The sequence below is a fragment of the Balaenoptera physalus genome, assembly GCF_965194825.1.
Source record: "Balaenoptera physalus genome assembly, chromosome: 2".
Taxonomy (NCBI): Eukaryota; Metazoa; Chordata; class Mammalia; order Artiodactyla; family Balaenopteridae; genus Balaenoptera; species Balaenoptera physalus.
In genome coordinates, this window is record NC_138883.1 from 14,159,513 (window position 1) to 14,180,096 (window position 20,584).

Genomic DNA, 20,584 nt, shown 5'->3' on the forward strand with positions numbered 1-20,584 from the left:
ATGGGAGAAAATATTTGCAAACGAATCAACGGACAAAGGATTAATCTCCAAAATATATAAACAGCTCATGCAGCTCAATATTAAAGAAGCAAACAACCCAATCCAAAAATGGGCAGAAGACCTAAATAGAAATTTCTCCAAAAAAGACATACAGATGGCCAAGAAGCACATGAAAAGCTGCTCAACATCACTAATTATTAGAGAAATGCAAATCAAAACTACAATGAGGTATCACCTCACACCAGTTAGAATGGGCATCATCAGAAAATCTACAAACAACAAATGCTGGAGAGGGTGTGGAGAAAAGGGAACCCTCTTGCACTGTTGGTGGGAATGTAAATTGATACAGCCACTTTGGAGAACAGTATGGATGTTCCTTATAAAACTAAAAATAGAATTACCATATGATCCAGCAATCCCACTACTGGGCATATACCCAGAGAAAACCATAATTCAAGAAGACACTTGCACCCCAATGTTCACTGCAGCACTATTTACAGTAGCCAGGTCATGGAAGCAACCTAAATGCCCATCGACAGACGAATGGATAAAGAAGATGTGGTACATATATACAACAGAATATTACTCAGCCATAAAAAGGAACGAAATTGAGTCATTTGTTGAGACGTGGATGGATCTAGAGACTGTCATACAAAGTGAAGTAAGTCAGAAAGAGAAAAACAAATATCGTATATTAACGCATGTATGTGGAACCTAGAAAAATGGTACAGATGAACCGGTTTGCAGGGCAGAAGTTGAGACACAGATGTAGAGAACAAACGTATGGACACCAAGGGGGGAAAACCGCGGTGGGGTGGGGATGGTGGTGTGCTGAGTTGGGCGATTGGGATTGACATGTATACACTGATGTGTATAAAATTGATGACTAATAAGAACCTGCAGTATAAAAAAACAAACAAACAAAAAACAACTAATACTAAATTTTCTTTGGGTTATTGGTATGGAAATATGTTAATATAAATGTTTCAGACATTACATGAACTTTCTAAAAATCTTATATGTTCTGGTATAATGTTATAAGTCATAATTCTAGTTATTACTTTAAAATGTGTATCTCAGAAATAACTAAATTCCCTTGTCAATTGGGTTATTATGAACTTTCATCAAATCTTTAACCGTGGTCATTTTTAAGTCTTTTGTCATTTACAGACAGTTCTGGGTGTACTCTGATGCTTTCGCAAAAATGTTCCTATAAAAGGGTTTCATCTTCAAGGAATTCATGGAAAAGACTCTGACAAGTACAGATTTCTGGTAACTGACTATACTGCTGAACTGAATGAATAAGCATTTTCAGAGCTCTAATGGAAAACTGATGAATTCATAAAAGTGGTAACAAAAGATCAAGATGAAAAAAAAATTAATTACATGGGACTGAGTGAACTGATGAGGATGATTATAATTTTTGTGACTTTCTGTTTGAATAAAAAAAATGGAGCTCCCTTTCCCACAATGAAATTGATTTTATTCTTAAATAACACTCTTGCCAATGTTTAAGTAAGTGCATACATAATGCAATTCCTAACACCACTGCTTTTCTGACCTACTTTCCCTCATCCCTCAGCATTGGAAACTCCAAGACTCTCCCTTAGCCCTTTTCTAAACCTCGAATTCCTAAATCATCTGCAGAAGCACTCCACCTCACCCAAGAACAGGGTATTAAAGTGTCTAATACCCTTTCTGGGTCCCTTAATACCCATAAATAATGAGGTATTTACGGTACAATCACTCTGGCGGGGTTGGCGTCCCAGGTTTAAGAATGATCTTTCCCCCGACACTTGGGCATTATCCAAAATCAACATGGCCGGTATCCAGGAGACCTCAGAGACGCTCTTTTTCTTTTACTGTGCTGTGTCTATTGCCTACTCCACAGGGCTTGATACATTTTTAATTACTCCACTGAGTTTCCTTTGAACTTGTTACTTTTTGCCATTTCCAGTTAGTGGATCTTAATTTCCCATAGGAAAACCTTTAGCCTGTCATAAAGTTCATGCTTTTCTGGTTCAATCTCATTTATTACATAGCTTAAGAAGAAAAGCTCTTTTGCCTACTGATCTGGGATGATCAGAGAGAAATCAACAAGAGTGGAATAAAATCTCCATGCATCCCATCAGGAGAAAATTGACTGCCCCATGATCAAACTGGAAGCAATTTCTAAAAAGTATTTCCATACAGGACACAACTCTGCAACTCTTTCTCGATTTTCTGATAAAGAGCCAGGTGACGAGATCACTTGGTTCTTATATCTCAGAGAGGTAGGATGAACCTCAGTGCTCCAGCCAGAGGACAGGAAAGAAGTCAAACACACTGATGAATAGCAGGTTACACTCAGCCTAGATGGGGTGGGACCAGGGAACCAGTGGGCTCCCCAAAGGGAGCACGCATAGCTCTTCTTCATCCAGTGGTTGGCATGCAGTAATGTGGGCCCAGCATAGCCAGGTTTCCCATTTTCCAAGAGAAATCAGAAATCTAGACTTTGACTGGAAATCTCATTTTTAAAAGTTGACAGCTGATTTGAATTTTCTCCAACACCCTGCAGCCCACAGTCATGTCCTGGAGCTGGCTGCTATAGGCTCACAAGAGGATATTTTCTCTACTCTTGCCTTCAGTGACTTCATGTTCATAGCTTGAAATCAGCCATTTGGGGAATATTTACATCACAGAAACAGGCAAATGCTACAAATTGGGTTGTTTGTTTTTTAAGCCGATTGTCAAACATTTACCAGCATCTGTGGGTCAAATAAAGCATGTCGCCTTGGGCCAAAGTTGCATCTTCTAATTTAAATACTAAACTAGAAGTAATGTTAAATAACCATGAAGAAGTAGTATATATTCCCAAACCTGTATTTACAACAAAGAGTACACGTGACACTGTAACCACAGGAGAGGCGGTGGGCTAAGAGTCAGAGGGATACCATCATCAGCTGAACACAAAGGCAAGGACACAGCGAGGCAGCTCTGAACCGAGCCTGTGACCCTAGAAAAAGTACACCCTATAAATATGACATTTCTAAACACTTACTGCTTCCCCACTGCTCTGAGGGAGTGTGGTATTTTATGCTCCAAACATGACCCTCAAGACACTGCAACAGGGGCTTCCCTGGTGGCTCAGTGGTTAAGAATCCGCCTGCCAATGCAGGGGACATGGGTTCAAGCCCTGGTCCAGGAAGATCCCACATGCCGCGGAGCAACTAAGCCCGTGCGCCACAACTACTGAGCCTGTGCTCTAGAGCCCACGAGCCACAACTACTGAGCCCACGTGCTGCAACTACTGAAGCCTGCGCACCTAGAGCCCGTGCTCCACATCAAGAGAAGCCACCGCAGTGAGAAGCCCATACACCGGGACGAAGAGCAGCCCCCGCTCTACGCAACTAGAGAAAGCCCACATGCAGCAACGAAGACCCAACACAGCCAAAAATAAATAAATAAATAAATAAAATTAATTTTAAAAAAAGACCTTGCAACATCCTGAAATGTCTTCTGAATCATCAGGAAAAGATGAGATTATGCACAGTGATTAAGCAATAAGTCTTTCAAGTCAGTTTTCAAACAACTGCAAGTGGATTAAAGCTTTTTGCCAGTCCTGCAAGGAGCAGGGATAACAACAGTTACAATTTCCCCTTCTGTCTTCATTCAAAATCAGCCTAACCTCAGTCTGGTTCTCAATTCCTGTTTTCTGTGACACAGAGCCTTTGGCAATCTGGGGAAGCCTGCGGGTTCCATCTCTGAATGTTTTTTTTAAATGAATGAAATAAAATGCATAGAATTACAAAAGCAACTATATTAAAACAAAGTTATTAAACTAGGAAACAAATGTGTGATATAGTATATGAGCAACTTTACTATATCATTAAATAACAAGAACAGGTCTAACAACTACCATAATTTTGAAGTATGTTGAGGGGGGATGAACATGGTGGGATCTGCCACATTCTTAAATGAGAGGAACACATCTGTGATTTCTACTGGTGACAAAGCTACAGGTGCCACTCATTCTGCCTCTGAGTTGTTGCCTATACTCTCTATTGAAGGAAATGCTAGAGGCTGCTTAGTTCGAGGTTAGTAAACATAAAGATGGAATTCTTTTCCCATCCAAATTTATAGCCCTCCTGAATGCTATGCATGAACCCAGGTTATCAGGCTGGACACATACTAGGGATTCAATAAATTCTGACTGAACCAAACTAAATTTTCTGCTTGATATAAGATGGGTGCTGAGTGTGGTTCTAAGACAATAAGAAGGGAGAAAAGACTGTTCAAACCCAGTGAGGGACATCTAGATGTCTTCCTTATTATACAGCCTGGGAGCCCAGGTTCTTCAAAACGATAATTTGCAAATAATATTCATAACTAACATCAAATCCATTGATGGCAAAAATAAACATAGAACTAGAGTCATAGGTTTTATTTCAGTTTTGACTAGAATACTATCTCAGAGACTTAACTTCCTCTCCAAAATTTAAATCATGGCTGAACAAAGTTTGAACTAAAGTTCCAACACTTACAACTTGCATGACTTTGGGAAAGCTATTTATCCCTCTGTGCTTCAGTTTTCTCACCAACAGAATGAGGAAAACAATAATCCTACATCAGAGGATGAAAAATTGTGTATCTAGAGCATTTAGCATAATACCAAGGAAGAAGAAGAATACAATATACTTTAGCTGTGAGAATAACAAAATTCTTACAAATTGGTTAAGAAAATTTTAAATTTTAAAATTCTCAAAAATTTAGCAGTACCTACAAATATCTACAATTAAAAGTTTAAATATTAAAATTTAAAATATGCTTTATAGAGCTGTTGTACTAGCAAATAATTAGAAACAAACTACATGTCCCACAATAGAAGGAACAAATTATTGAACATTCATACCACAGTTGTATATCCTGGGCAACCTCAGAAAGTTATATAAGAACCATAGGTGAATACTTCCCAACTTATTCTATAGGCCAGTATTATCCTGACACCAAAGCAAGACAGAGATATCACAAGAAAGGAAAAAAAATAGACAAATATATCTTTTGAATATAGATGCAAAAATCCTCAACAAAATACTAGCAAACCAAATGCAGCAATATATGAAAAGGATTATAAACCATGACCAAGTGGAATTTATCCCAGGAATCCATGGTTGGTTTAATATCTAAAATTAATTAATGCAGTACTCTAGCATCAATAGCAGAAAGGATGAAACCACATGATCATCTCAGATGCAGAAAAATAATCTGACAAAAATCCAACACCTCTTTGTGATAAAAACACCCAACAAAGTAGGAATAGAAGGGAACTTTCTCAACCCAATAAAGGTCATCTACCAAAACAAACCAGAACTAATATCACACTTCATGGTGAAAGACCGAAACTTCCCCCCACCTCAAGATCAGGAATAAAGCAAGAATGTCCACTCCCACCACTTCTATTCAACACTGTACTGGAGGCATGAAATAAAAGAAACAAAAGGCATCCAGATTGGAAGGAAAGAATGAAAACTATCTCTATTCATAGATGATATAATCACATAATCTTTTATATAGAAAATCCTAAGGAATCCACTAAAGAACTATTAGAACTAATATATGAAGGCAGCAAGATCACAGGATACAAGATCTATATATAAAAATCAATTGTACTCCCTACACTTGCAATAAACAATTCAAAATAAAATTAAGAAGACAATTTCATTCACAATAGCACTAAAAAGAATAATATATTTAGGAATAAATTTAAGAAAAGAAGTGCCAAACTTATATTCAACTTTGAAAACTAAAAAGCTTTGTTGAAAGAAATTAAAGGATCCAAATAAATGAAAAGACATCCCATGTTCATGGATTATAACATTTAATATTTTTAAGATCACAATATTCCCCAAGATGATCTATAGATTCAACAGAAATCTTCTTTGCAGAAACTGCAAGCTGATTTTAAAATTCACATGGAAGTTCAAGGGACCCATAATAGCCAAAACAATCTTGATAAAGAAGAACAGTGTTGGAAGACTCACACTTCCTGATTTCACAATTTACTACAAAGCTACAGTAATCAAGGCAGTGTGGTACTAGCATAAGGATACACATATACATCAGTGGAATAGAGTTGAGAGTTCAGAAATCAACCCTCACATTTATGGTCAACTGATTTTTGACAAGGGTGTCAAAACTATTCAATGGGGAAAGAATAGTCTTTTCAACGAATGGTGCTGGAACCACATGGAAAAATATTAAGCTGCACCCACGTCTCATACCATATACAAAAATTGCCTCAAAATGGATCAACAGCCTAAATGTAAGAGCAAAACTATAAAACTCTCAGAAGAAAACATAGGTACAAATCTTTGTGACTTTGGATTAGGCAATGGTTTCTTAGATATGGTACTGAAAACATAAGCAACAACAGTGACAAAATAGGTAAATTAGACTTCATCAAAATTTAAAATGTTTGTGCTTTAAAGGACACCATGAAGAAAGTGAAATGACAACCCACAGAAGGGGAGAAAATATTTGCAAATTATATATCTGATAAGGGACTTGAATCTAAAATATATAAAGAACATTTATAACTCAATTACTAAAAAAACAATTTAAAAATGGGCAAAGGATTTGAATAGACATTTCTTTCAAGAGGGTATATAAATGACTAAAAACAAAACACGTGAGATTATGCTCAACATCATTTATCATTAGAGAAATGCAAATCAAAACCACAATAAGATACCACTTCACATCCACAGGATGGATGTAACCAAAGAGACAGGTTATTGAAAGTCTTGGCAAGGACGTGAAGAAACAGGAACCCTCCCACACTGTTGGTGGGAATATAAAATGATACACCTACTTGGAAAGAGTCTGACAGTTCTTCCAAAGGTTGAGAATAGAGTTTCTATATGACCTGGCAATTCCAAATCTACCCAAGATAAATAAAAACATATGCCTACACAAAAACCTGTACACTTATTCATCACTGTACAACATTATTCATAATAGCTAAAAAGTGAAAACAACCCAAATGTCCATCAACTGATTAACTGATAGATAAAATATGGTACATCCATATAATAGAATATTATTCAGTAATAAAATGGAGTGAAGTATTGATATGTATTACAAGATGGATGACTTGAAAACATTATGCTAAGTCAAAGAAGCCAGGCACAAAAGGCCGTGTACTATATGATTCCATTTATATGAAATGTCCAGAATAAGCAAATCTACAGAAACAGACAGTAGATTAGTGGTTACCTACGGCTGGAGGGGATGGGAGGTGATTGCTAAAGGGGATGGGGTTTCTTTGGGAGATGATGAAAGGTCATCAAATTGATTGTGTTGATGGTTGCAAAACCCTGTGAATACACTAAAAACCACTGAATTGTACACTTCAAATATGTGAAATTTATGGTATATGAATTATAGCTCAATAAAGCTATTACCAAAAAGAGGAAAGAGAACCCCAGTATGTGTAAAAAAAACAATGGTTACCTCTGGGGAGTAGGATGGGAAAGTAAAGGGAGACTTTGATTTTTCACTTTAAACACTTTGGAATGATTTGAAAATCTATTCAAATGGGCATATATTAGTTTAGGAATTTTTTTAATGGAAAAAATATTTTTAAAAAGAAAAGAACAGGGGCTTCCCTGGTGGCGCAGTGGTTGAGAATCTGCCTGCCAATGCAGGGGACACGGGTTCGAGCTCTGGTCTGGGAAGATCCCACATGCCGCGGAGCAGCTGGGCCCGTGAGCCACAACTACTGAGCCTGCGTGTCTGGAGCCTGTGCTCCGCAACAAGAGAGGCTGCGACAGTGAGAGGCCCGCGCACCGCGATGAAGAGTGACCCCCACTTGCCGCAACTAGAGAAAGCCCTCGCACAGAAACAAAGACCCAACACACCCAAAAATAAATATATAAATAAATAAATAAATAAAATAAAATAAAAAAAAAGAAAAGAACAAAGCCACTTTACAGTTAACAATTCAAGTTAAAGGTGAGGTGTCGGGGTGTGGGTGAGGCACGGACAGAGGCAAACACTCCAAACCCTGTGTTTCAAAATTTTCTCTTTGGTCCAGGGACGCTGCTCGACATCCTACAATGCACAGGACAACCCCACAACAAAGGATTACTCCGCCCTCTTTAATGTGATTTTTTTCCCCCCAGAAACAGCAAAGTGCCTCGTTCTTCCCACCTCAGCCAGAGCCAGTGAGTGACTGGTGTGGGTGTCTAAAAACCCAGTTCCTCTGCCTCAAGGTGGGACAAACCCCAAGGTGTAATTTATGCTCCAGAGCTCCATAAGATAACCTCCTACTTGGCTTCTTCCCTTTTCCCATCCTCACACCCCTCACTCTCCTACTAGTCTCTTCCGGAGTACTTCCTTGATAAATCACTTCCACCCAAACCTTTAGCCCAGAGTCTGCTTCTTGGAGGAAATGACCTCACACCTTGAAAGACTCTCCCTTTCCTACTACTGCTACTTATGGTGTGGATATGATGGCCAGAGCTCCAGCAACCACACTGAGCCCTGAGGACCAGGGCAACATCCTAGGGATAGCAGAGCTGAAGACACCTGACTCCCTGTTGACATTATGCAGTCACCACACTTGCCCTGAACTGTCTATATGCAGTGCAGACCTCTTTTCTGGAATAGAGTAAAACTTTGCCTGCTTCAACCACTACTTTTTGGGTCTGGTAACTTGATGCTGATATACTCCCTTAACAGCTGTGTGTACTTGGGAAATTTACTGACTCTCTTTGAGCCTTACTTTCCCGAACTCAAAGAATTGTTGAAAGAATAAGCAGGTCATCAACTCTTCCCAAACAGCCCCTAGACTCCATATCCTCCAGGAAATTTGTCTTAATTAACTGAAGAGGGAGTGATAGTTGTTGTTTCAAGTTATAAACTCCCAGATGGATGGTCTTCATCCATCATTCCATGAAATGGAACACCAGTAAATCCCTGTGTGGTCAAAGCATGCCTTCTACACATTTGTTTTTACAGATGTTGGTATTAAGTCACAGGCTGTTAAATAAAAGAAACTAAGTCTAAAAATACAGTAGGTCAAGAAATAGTATATATAGCATGCCTCCACACCAAATACCAAAAATATAACATCTGAAGCAGAAAACATCAACAGTCAGAATTAATTTTAAAAGCCCTTAGTGGGGAAAATGCTAACTGTAGCATAAATTCAGTTTTCAAATTTTAAGTCCCAAAGAAAGATCTCAAGATTCTGGTGGGAATGGAAGTGGCTTATAGGGAATAGCAGGAAAGTAAGAAAGGAGGACCTCCACATATGAGCAAGATTGAATGAACATCTACTTTAAGAGAGAAAAGAGAGAAACTATAAACCACCAAAAGCAAAGGCAACAAAAGCAAAAATAGGCCTTCCCTGGTGGCACAGTGGTTACGAATCCGCCTGCCAATGCAGGGGACACGGGTTCGAGCCCTGGTCCAGGAAGATCCCACATGCTGCGGAGCAACTAAGCCCGTGCACCACAACTACTGAGTCTGCGCTCTAGAGCCCGCAAGCCACAACTACTGAGCCCGCATGCCACAACTACTGAAGCCCGTGCACCCTAGAGCCCGTGCTCCACAATAAGAGAAGCCACCGCAATGAGAAGCCTGCACACCGCAACGAAGAGTAGCCCCCGCTCACTGCAACTAGAGAAAGCCCGCGCACAGCAATGAAGACTCAACACAGCCAAAAATAAAATAAAATAAAAAATAAAATAAAATAAATTAAAAAAAAAACAAAAAACAAAACAAAACAAAAAAGCAAAAATAAACAAGAAGGACTACACCAAACCGAAAACCTTCTGCACAGCAAAGGAAACCATCAACAAAATGAAAAGGCAACCTACTGAAAGGGAGAAAATATTTGCAGATCATATTTATCTGATAAGGGGTTAATATCCAAAATATATAGGGACTTCCCTGGTGGTCCAGTGGCTAAGACTCCATGCTCCCAATGCAGGGGGCCCAGGTTCGATCCCTGGTCGGGGAACTAGATCCCACATGCCGCAACTAAGAGTTTGAATGTCACAGCTAAAAGATCCTGCATGCCACAACGAAGATCGAAGATCCCGAGTGCCACAACTAAGACTCGGTGCAGCCAAATAAATAAATAAATATTATATATATATATATATATATATATAAAAATAAATAATATTTATTTATCAGACAACTCAATAGCAAAAAACCCCCAAACAATCCAATTTAAAAATGGGCAGAGCAATTATACTCCAATAAAGATGTTTAAAAAAAAATGGACAGAGGATTTGAATAGACATTTTTCCAAAGCAGGCATACAGATGCTCAACATCACTAATCATCAAGGAGATGCAAATCAAAACCACAATGAAATATCACCTCACACCTGTTAAAATGGCTGTGATCAAACAGGTAACAAGTGTTGGTGAGGATGTGGAGAAAACAGCACCCTTGGGCACTGTTGGTGGGAATGTAAACTGGTGCAGCTGCTGTGGAAAACAGTATGAAGTTCCCTCAAAGAATTAAAAATAGAACTACCATATGATCCAGCAGTTCCACTTCTGGGTATTTATCCAAAGGAAATGAAAACACTAACTTGAAAAGATATCTGCAATCCCATGTTCACTGTAGCATTATTTACAGTAGCCAAGACTTGGAAATAACCTAAGTGTCCATCAATGGATGAATGGATAAAGAAGTCATGGTAGGGACTTCCCTGGTGGCACAGTGGTTAAGAATCCACCTGCCAATGCAGGGGATACGGGTTTGAGCCCTGGTCCAGGAAGATCCCACATGCCACGGAGCAACTGAGCCCGTGTGCCACAACTACTGAGCCTGCGCTCTAGAGCCCGCGAGCCGCAACTACTGAGCCCGTGTGCCACAACTACTGAAGCCCGCGCACCTAGAGCCCGTGCTCCGCGACAAGAGAAGCCACCGCAACGAGAAGCCTGCGCACCGCAACGAAGAGTAGCCCCCGCTCGCCGCAACTAGAGAAAGCCTGTGTGCAGCAACGAAGACCCAATGCAGCCAAAAATAAACAAATAAAATTTTAAAAAACGGGAAATTAAAAAAATTAAGTGGTTTACTTTAAAAATTAAAACTAGAGAGATGATCCAAAAGTCAGCAAGTCTCTGCTAGTATAATGCAGGAATTTAATCAAATGTAAGTTTAAAAATAGTTGTTAGCATATAAAGCATAAAGAAGTAAACAAAAGTATTATTAATAAAATTTAAAGTTACACAAGTGATGAAATCAATAACACTGAATTTATATGTCCCCAAACACACAAATGTTATTTTGGGTGTGTTTACTAGGCTTGGAGTGTGGTTGGGGATTATGTTCCCTCCTGCTCCAAAATTCTGTAAGGTAAGAAAAAATCCAACTGAAATATATACAGATACCAGGATGTACAGAAACACTCAAATAAAAAGAGAACTCTGGAAAATGCACATTCTCATACCATTATGTGATAATTTTAGAAATAAATCAAAGCATAATTATATAGCCAGCCATAAAAAAGCATTTATAAAACAGTCCTTTTGAATAACTTTGAGTTGAGTTAGAACTAAACAGAGAATGGATAAGAATATTTATCTCAACCACAGAGAGGACCTAAATTTATGAAAAAATATAGAAAAAAAATGCCAGTGAAAATGAGTGTATTTGGGTATATAAAAATCTTTTCTACATTCCAAACAATAGTCAATAAAAAGGTAGCAGAATAGGATAATTATTTGGGACATATATAAATAAATACATACAACAAAGATAAGAACTTGATGTGTCCCCCTTGGCTCTCAAGACAGCACTTATATACCACAAAGAATCCCAGGGGTCCTTGGAGCATAGTTTGAAAACCACTTGCCTGGTTGGTCTCTAAGATCGATGTTGGTCTCTAAGATTGGTCTCTAAGATCAATCTGATCTTCATCAGATGCTTAATACTAAGGAAGACCCAAGACACAGCTTTGGTGCCAGTATTCCAAGAGTTCATGGGCAGAGTCAGGAAGTGACTTCTGGGATCAAATATGTCCAAACTGGAGAGTAAAATTCTGGGGGCAGGCACATTAGTTGTCATGGTGATGGGAGGACACTTGCAACTTTGAGAGGACATCAAATATTCCAATGGGAGGTACAGGCTCTAATTATATGGACTCCTGGGAGGTAGGCAGAACACCACCCAAACCTTTTACCATCCTGACATTCTGCTAACCAGGCCATCTCTGTCTTCTTCTATTACCCCAGGTTGCCTAAGGACCATCACCACTGAAAAAAGGGGTTGTGATCTCTTTAACTGGCAATTCTCCCCACAAGGACCCCAAAGGAAGAAATGGCAAAGACGTGGTGGTTCACACCATAAGCTCTAAAGGGATGCCCCGCACTACTTCCACTGGGTAACTTCAGACACTGCCTGGAAGCTCTCTGGGCCTCGGATCCTGGTCTGTAATGTGAGAATATTAACAGTACCTACCCTTATGGGGTTGTTATAAGAATTAAACATATGTAAAGATTGTACTGGGTTTAACCTATGGTAAAGCACTCAATAAATTTCATGATTTTTAATTAAACACAAGAGTAAAAAAAATCGCATGTAACCCCCAAATCCAATAATTTAAGGATGGTTAAATAAACTATTCTACAGTAATTGAACACATGGAATTCTTGAGAAAGTGTATAGGAAATAACATAAAAGGAAAGGAAACAAACCAGAATAGTAGGTACTTATGGATTACAATACAATATGTTTAGTCATGAGTATCAGAAGAGTTAAGAGAATATATTGATAACTACCCCCAGCTCCTTTTAGAGATTAGTGGGTGCACAATGTGATAGCGAATATGTTAGATTTACCCTCTGTGATGATCAAGCGTCCTGCACAAACAGGTACTTAAGTGAAGTGCAAAAATCAAGATGCTGCTACTGATGAAGAAGAGTTCAGAGCTTCTTATCCTTCTCCCTCCCAAAGGGAAAGCAGCCTGGAGCTCACAGATGATCAAAGCTTTAACTGAGGGACTCACACTCTGGAGTCGAGCTGTCCTCCGACCTGTCTGGCCAGGACAATGTTGTTTTGCAATTAGAATCTGAATGCCTGTGGTGGGGCTGCTCTTTCCAGGGCACATGCCCCACTGCTCCCTAATGTCCCACACCTCTAAGTCACACTCAGTTGCATTCCTGGTCTGACCCCTGGGCTCACTGACCACAGGATTTCCTTTCCAAGAAGAGGTGATCAATAGCAGAGATGCTGGGGGGTTGATCAGAGAAAGGGAACAATAAATCCTGAACATTTCATGACGCTTCTATGATGGCTCTCCGGCCAAAGGAAGATGCGATGGGTGTGCCAAAGGTGCAGCCTTTCAGAAAAGTGGTATAATGTCCAGCAATTCAGATAAACTGAAGAGAAGGAGGCAGAAGGTTGGAGGGTGAAGGGAGAGCAGCATGATGATGGAGATGTTTCCTGATGAGGTGTGTTTCCCACTGTCCTCAGCAGGACCGTGGGCTTCTGGGTCCAAACACAGTAATGTGTTCCTCTACAGGGTGAGAGTTTCCCCGCGTATAAAGTCACTGATGGGCTGGCGATAGTAATCATCCCCTGTCCTTCTCTCTTTCCTCCTCAGGGGAAAGGACTGTTGCTTGCTGGGTCAGCTCCTGGGGCTGTGCTTTACTATGAAGACTAGGCTGAATGAGGGGAAGCTAAAAGAAGTTGGAGAGGTCAAGTCAATCACGATGATACAGAGCAGAGAGAGATGGGGGAGAAGAGACCAGGAAGGACAGAAAGACTGAGAGGGCTGCCAGTTGGGGAGGATTTGGGGATGGGTTTCGGGATAAAAGGCTCCAGAACTCCTTTGAGAAATGAGAGACTGGGAGATGGGGAGAGAGGAAGCTTTCCTTAGTGTTATAAATTGGAAACTAAGATTCTTTAGAGATACACAAGCAAAAATTGAATTTATTTTTCCATTACTTTGGGCTAATGGAACATGCTTTTTTGTATGGAACACTATACCCTAAGAACCCTAAGGAGCCCAAGTATTATTTGGGTTACAGTCATACCAAACCCGTCTCTCCTTCACAGAGAAAGGTATGAAGGGGAAGAGAGAACAGGAGGGAATTTAGGATAAAAGAAGAGGAAATCGCTGTTTTATAACATAAACCAGAATTTCTAATGAAACAAGCTGAAATTAACATGTATGTGTATGAGAATGCTGGGCAGTGGAGAGTAAGAGCTATGGCCTGCAACGTCTCTAATTTCAAGATAGGTACTGAAGTTTCCTAAGTAGAAAACAAATAATTAAACAAATCCAGGGTTCTCAGAATGGACAGTCTGAGAGCTTCCCCATGAAAATTTGGTAGTAGATCCCAAGAGAGATGACCCTACCTTGAATGAATGCATGCAAATACCTACCACCCACACTTTCTGCTCCCTCATTCCCCATGACCAGCACTGCTCCTTGGCTAGTCTTAAAATGTACCCATCATCGTTCACATGAAACAATAGGTTAAAGTGTTTTAACAACCATTGCTATGACTAAAAGTGTAGAGCAGTTGAAAAACTACTGAACAAAAACTGGCATCCTGGCTATTATCAAAAAGGCAAGAAATAACAAGTGTTGGCAAGGATGTGGAGAAAAGGGAACCCTCCTACACTGTTGGTGGGAATGTAAATTGGTGCAGCCACTATGGAAAACAGTATGGAGGTTCCTCAAAGAGTTAAGAATAGAACTACCATATGACCCGGCTATCCCACTTCTGGGTATTTACCCAAAGAATATGAGGACATCAATTTGAAAAGATATATGTACCCCAATGTTCACTGCAGTATTATTTACAATAGCCAAGATATGGAAACAACCTAAGTCAACAGATGAATGAAGAAAATGTGATACACACACACATATATACATGCAATGGAACACTACTCAGCCATAAAAAGATGAAATCTTACCATTTGTGACAACATGGATGGACCTTGAGGTTATTATGCTAAGTGAGATAAATCAGACTGAGAAAGACAACTACCATATGATTTCATTCATATGTGGAATATAAAAAACAAAAAATAAATGAACAAACTAAATCAAACAAAAACAAACACGTAAATACAGAGAACAGAGTAGTGGTTCTCAGAAGGGAAGAGGCAGGGTGAGGGTAAGATGGGTAAAGGGGATCAACTGTATGGCTACAAATGGAAACTAAATTTCTGGTGGCGAGCACATTGTAGTGTATACAGAAGTAGAAATATAACGCTGTACACATGAAACTTACATAATATTGTAAACCAATGTCACCTCAATTAAAAAAAAAACAATAAGCATTCTTACAGATGGGAAAAGATTTTCTACACAAAAACAATTGAAGAAATCAGAAGGAAAAACTAAAATATGAAATGGCACATAAATTAAAAATGTTTCTGTATCTAAATAAACATTAAACAGGAAACGACAATGGATGGAAAGTAAGATACAAATATGGCAAATGGCCAAGTGTCCCACAATTGTATGGACCATACAATTGGAAGCTGGACACCGCCCTGCATGACCTTGGACTTGGGCAGAGGGGCCTTTACGGAACTGCACCTTGTACTGAGGGATGCTATGCCATGCAAGAGCATAGGGTTCTCTTTCACAGCTGAGATGCAGTGGAGAAGACTACTCATCACATTGTCTTGTCCCTTTCATGACAATCTATAGGAGAAATTTTTATTCACATCTAAAAAAGCTGGGTGTCTTCCAAGCAGCCAGCCTGGATAAAAGGAACCATTTAATGGTTGCACTTGCCTCTTTCTTTCAACAACTGGAAAACTCACAGCCAAATCTGGCAATTACGTGGGTCCTTTTGACATATATCTCTGTGTGTATTAACAATTTGTGGCTTAACTGTCCTATCCTACTCATGTTTTCTCATCTCCCCAATGTCTTAAATCCATTAGTATCCATTTCTAGCGTACTGTACATATACGTGCCGCAGGCATCCATGTTGTTCACCAAGATCAAGTCTTATCCACTTCTGGACTTAAGGGAAGAGTGTGGTTCTTTACATCCTTGAAGTTGGGTGTAGCCATGGGACTTGATTTGGCCAATGAAACGCGTGTGGAGGTGACTTGTTGTCACCTCCAGGTAGTGGCCGTTTAATTGCAGGTGCTCCACGCTTCAACCCTTTCTGTCCCTTCCTGGGCAGTGCTGGAGGCATGAGCTGATAAACAGCAGCCACAAGATAAAAGAATCCTGGAACTCTGGGCCAACCCAGGAGACAACTGTCCTGGTAAAGCACCTCGCCCGCAATGGGCTTTGGGTGAGTAAGAAGTAAACTCTTGTTGTGTTAAGCTACTGAGATGATGGGATAGCCCAAGGCTTAAGGCTACCCTGACCATATCAATATGCAAATGATCTCATATCCTTCGTGGACAGAAGCTGAGTTATAAATACACAGGCAAACACAAAAACAAAAGCCTAACAAATGCCTATTTGAGAGAAAAAGATATTTACAGAAGATCACTTACAGAGTATAACGTCAATCTACTTCTCTGAGTACTTCAAATTCATTCTTGTTTCAAGTCTGATCACCAGCCTCTTTCAGAATCAACTCCCTGAGTTGTGTTTTAATATTCTGCTCTTTCTATGCTCTGGTAAAATATACATAATATTTGTCATGTTAACCATTCATAAGTGTACTATTCAATGGCATTAAATACATTCACATTGTTGTATAACCATCACCACTATCTATATCCAAAACTTTTTTATCATCCCCAACAAAAATGCCATTAAATAAGCCTTCCCTTCTTCCCTCAGTCCCTGGTACCCTCTATTCTACTTTCCATCCCTATGAAATCTGCCTATCCTAAATACCTCATCTAAGTCGAATTGTATTTGTCCTCCTGTGTCTGGCTTATTTCACTAAGTGTAATATTTTCAAGGTCCATCTGTGTTGTCCATACATTCCATTGTATGCATGCACATTTTGTTTATCCATTCATCTGCTGACAGACACTTGGGTTGTTTCCACCTTTTGGCTCCTGTGAATAATGCTGCAATGAACACTGGTGTACAAATACAGGCATACCTCTTTTTATTGTGCTTTGCTTTATTGTGCTTCACGGCTATTGTGTTTTTTACAAACTGAAGGTTTGTGGCAACCCTGTGACAAGCAAGTCTATTGATGCCATTTTTCCAACAGCATTTGCTCACTTCGTGTCTCTGTGTTACACTTTGGTAATTCTTGCAATATTTCAAACTTTTTCATTATTGTTATATTTGTTATGGTGGGCTGTGATCAGCGATCTTTGATGTTACTGTTGCAAAAAGATTACGACTCACTGAAGGCTCAGATGGTGGTTAGCATTTTTTAGCAATAAAGTATTTTTAAATTAAGGTATATACATTTTTTAGACATAATGCTATTGCACACTTAACAGACTACAGTACAGTGAAAACATAATTTTCATATGCACTGGGAAACCAAAAAAAATTCATGTGACTTGCTTTATTGTGATATTCGCTTTATTGCGGTGGTCTGGAACCGGATTCGCAGCATCTCTGAGGTGTTCCTGTATCTGTTTGAGTCTCTGCTTTCAATTCTTTTGGATATATATTCCCTAGGAGTGGAATTTCTGGGTCACATGTAGTTCTATGTTTAAACTTGTGAGAAACTGGCCACAATGTTTTTTACTCTGCTCTGACTTTTAAATTAAACAACAGTTGCATGAACTCCTCAGTCGCATTTTCCAGGAAATTGTTGTTTGTGAGCATCACCCACTGTCCTATGCAATGTTTCCCATATAAAATCCCAAGAGGGAAATATTTTTGAGGATTGCATATTGGGAAAAGGTGTACGCTTCCTTTTGTCTACTAAGAATTCCAGTGTGGGGACGTCCCTGGTGGTGCAGTGGTTAAGAATCCGCCTGCCAATGCAGGGGACACGGGTTCAAGCCCTGGTCCGGGAAGATCCCACATGCCACAGAGCAACTAAGCCCATGTGCCACAACTACTGAGCCTGTGCTCTAGAGCCCGCGTGCCACAACTACTGAGCCTGTGCACCACAACTACTCAAGCCCGCATTTCCTAGAGCCCGCGTGCCACAACTACTGAAGCCCGCACGCCCTAGAGTCCACGTGCCGCCAACTACTGAGCCCGCACGTCACAGCTACTGAAGCCCGTGCTCTAGGGCCCGTGTGCCGCAACTACTGAGCCCATGTGCTGCAACTACTGAAGCCCGCATGCCTAGAGCCCGTGCTCCGCCATAAGAGAAGCCACAGTAACGAGAAGCCTGCGCACCACAACGAAGGGTAGCCCCTGCTCGTCGCAACTAGAGAAAGCCCGCGTGCAGCAATGAAGACTCAACACAGGCAAAAAAAAACAATTCCAGTGTGGGTCATGACTCCGCCATGGAGCCTGCAGCCAAATCTGAAGCTTGAATAGTCACTGGTGATACTCAGTCCTCACCCACTGGGATCTCCTTTACCATTTCTGGACACACTGGCCTGACTTCAAATGGCCAGTGCCTATATCTTATCAGAAGGCTACTCTTGGGCCGCCCATGAAAAATCAGGACAGAAGTACCTGGAAATTATATTTTTGTGCTTCCCCCACCCTCCAAGCAGCTTTTAACCAATTTCTGACTAGTGTGGGTGTATAAATACCCCAGCTCCCTTGCCTGGGGTAAGTCTGGTTCATGAGCTTTGCACGGTTCTCAAGCTTCCACTTGAGATTAAGGATCAGTTGCCCACTATGCTTTCTGCCTAATACCATACCCTATATTGACTGACTTCCCTTTCTTGTATCACTTCCTCCTTCACCTCCCTGTATCCCTTGAATCTGCCAATAAACTGCTTGCACTCAAATTCTTGGCTCAGAAGCTGCTTCTGAGGGAACTTCAGCTAAGGCAAAGCTCCTCTCTACCAATTTCCTAGATCCAATTGCTTTCCATATTTCTGTTCTTCTTTTTATCCTAGTTCTGAGGTTTTATTTACATTTTATGATTATTCTACTGTATGCTTTCTTGTTATCTGTTACCTCAACATCTTTGCAGAATAAAGCATAGTGGAACTAATTTTTAGAAGAAAAAACCATCATGTTACACTACAATTAAAATACAAGATGTAAAGGGTTTATAGAATATGATCCAAATTTAGAAAAATACATATGTACATATGTGTGTCCATAGGGAAAAAAGAATAGAAAGAAACGCACCAACCAACAAGGACCTATTGTATAGCACAGGGAACTATACTCAATATTTTATAAAAACCTATAAGGGGGAAGAATCTGAAAAAAATAGATACATATGTATGTATAACTGAAACACTTTGCTGTACGCCTGAAACTAACACAACATTGTAAATCAACTATACTTCAATTTAAAAAAAATGACCAAAATGTCAACCATGGTCAACTTTAGGTGATGTCATTACAGATGGTTTTTTTTTTTCTTCATTTTACAAAGAACATGAAGCTTCAGTTTCCTCATCTATAAAACAGGGATAATCACGCTTCACACATATGAATCACATATCACATATATGAATTGTGTTGATTGAAATTGTGGTTAATCTATGCAATTAGCTGCATCACATATTCACATAATAATCACAGTATGTGCCTAATTATGTACCCCAATAAAGGGTTGCAAGTGCTGTTATTACATCAGCGATTAATGAAACAATTTAAGGACATGTGAGAAATGAGAAAGTAAAAATAAACCCATACTTACATAGTGCTTTGTTCTGTTTAAAGAACATTCACTTATATGAACTCATTATCCCTAGCAAGAACCCTGCGAGAGGGGCAGGGCCTAGGGGCAGGGTGTGGGAAGGAGACAGGACTAATATTTACTCAACAGCTACAATGTGCCAGATACCAAGGTGGGCACTTGTAGGTATCTCAGAGAGAAGGATGGGGCTCAGAATGTTAAGGAACCGGCCCAACTTACAGGCAGGGTCAGTAGCTCCAACTCCAGACTCTCGGTGCAGGTTTCCTTCTATTCCATCAGGCTTCATTATTCTATTTGTGCCCCCGATGACTGTGTGCTAACTTGCCCACCCATCCATGACAACCGCGGTTCCTCTGGCATTGGTGTTCACCAGTCTCTACACACACTCTGCTCCTTCCTACGTCCATGGCCATGGGAAGTACAAACGGGGGGCCTGTGAAGGGGGTGGGGAGGACCTAGCTCCCCAATCTCCCACCAAAACCACCCCCAAATGAATAATCTAAATCAAAACCCTGTACCAGCTACACAGACACAGCAACCCTTCCCAATCAGTTTGCTCACCCCAAGTCCTCCCTACATAGAAATTCTGGAACTGTCTTTTTGAGAAATGGGAGGACTTAGGCAATTCTGCTAAGAGAGTCCAGTGGAGAACGTGGGCTGGGGGAGAGAACCGTGGAGGGTATTACTCTGTCTCCATCCCCGTCAGGGCCCGTGTTCTGGTCATCGTGGAGAATGCTATGAAAGTCTTGCTTAGCAGATACCCAGTTACCGTGGTGTCATAATGGCCCATGGATGGGCAGGGCCGCCTGAAATGAGAGACGGTTGCGGTAGTGAGCTGGGCAGTTCAGCACAAAGCACTTCAGACGCAGCCCGTGTATCGGGAATCA

At 40.2% G+C, this 20,584-nt stretch overlaps 1 protein-coding gene and 1 long non-coding RNA gene across 2 annotated transcripts in view; both read right to left on the reverse strand.

Annotated features, from left to right (window-relative positions):
• The window catches only part of KCNK13 (potassium two pore domain channel subfamily K member 13), a 120,399-nt gene that overhangs the window by 94,805 nt on the left and 5,010 nt on the right, over positions 1-20,584 (reverse strand). The window lies entirely within an intron of this gene.
• On the reverse strand, positions 7,943-19,473 carry LOC309655791. Its single transcript, XR_014260997.1, has 2 exons — positions 9,790-19,473; positions 7,943-9,386 (listed from the first exon to the last, which is right to left on the reverse strand). It is a non-coding gene; the product is annotated as an uncharacterized lncRNA (long non-coding RNA).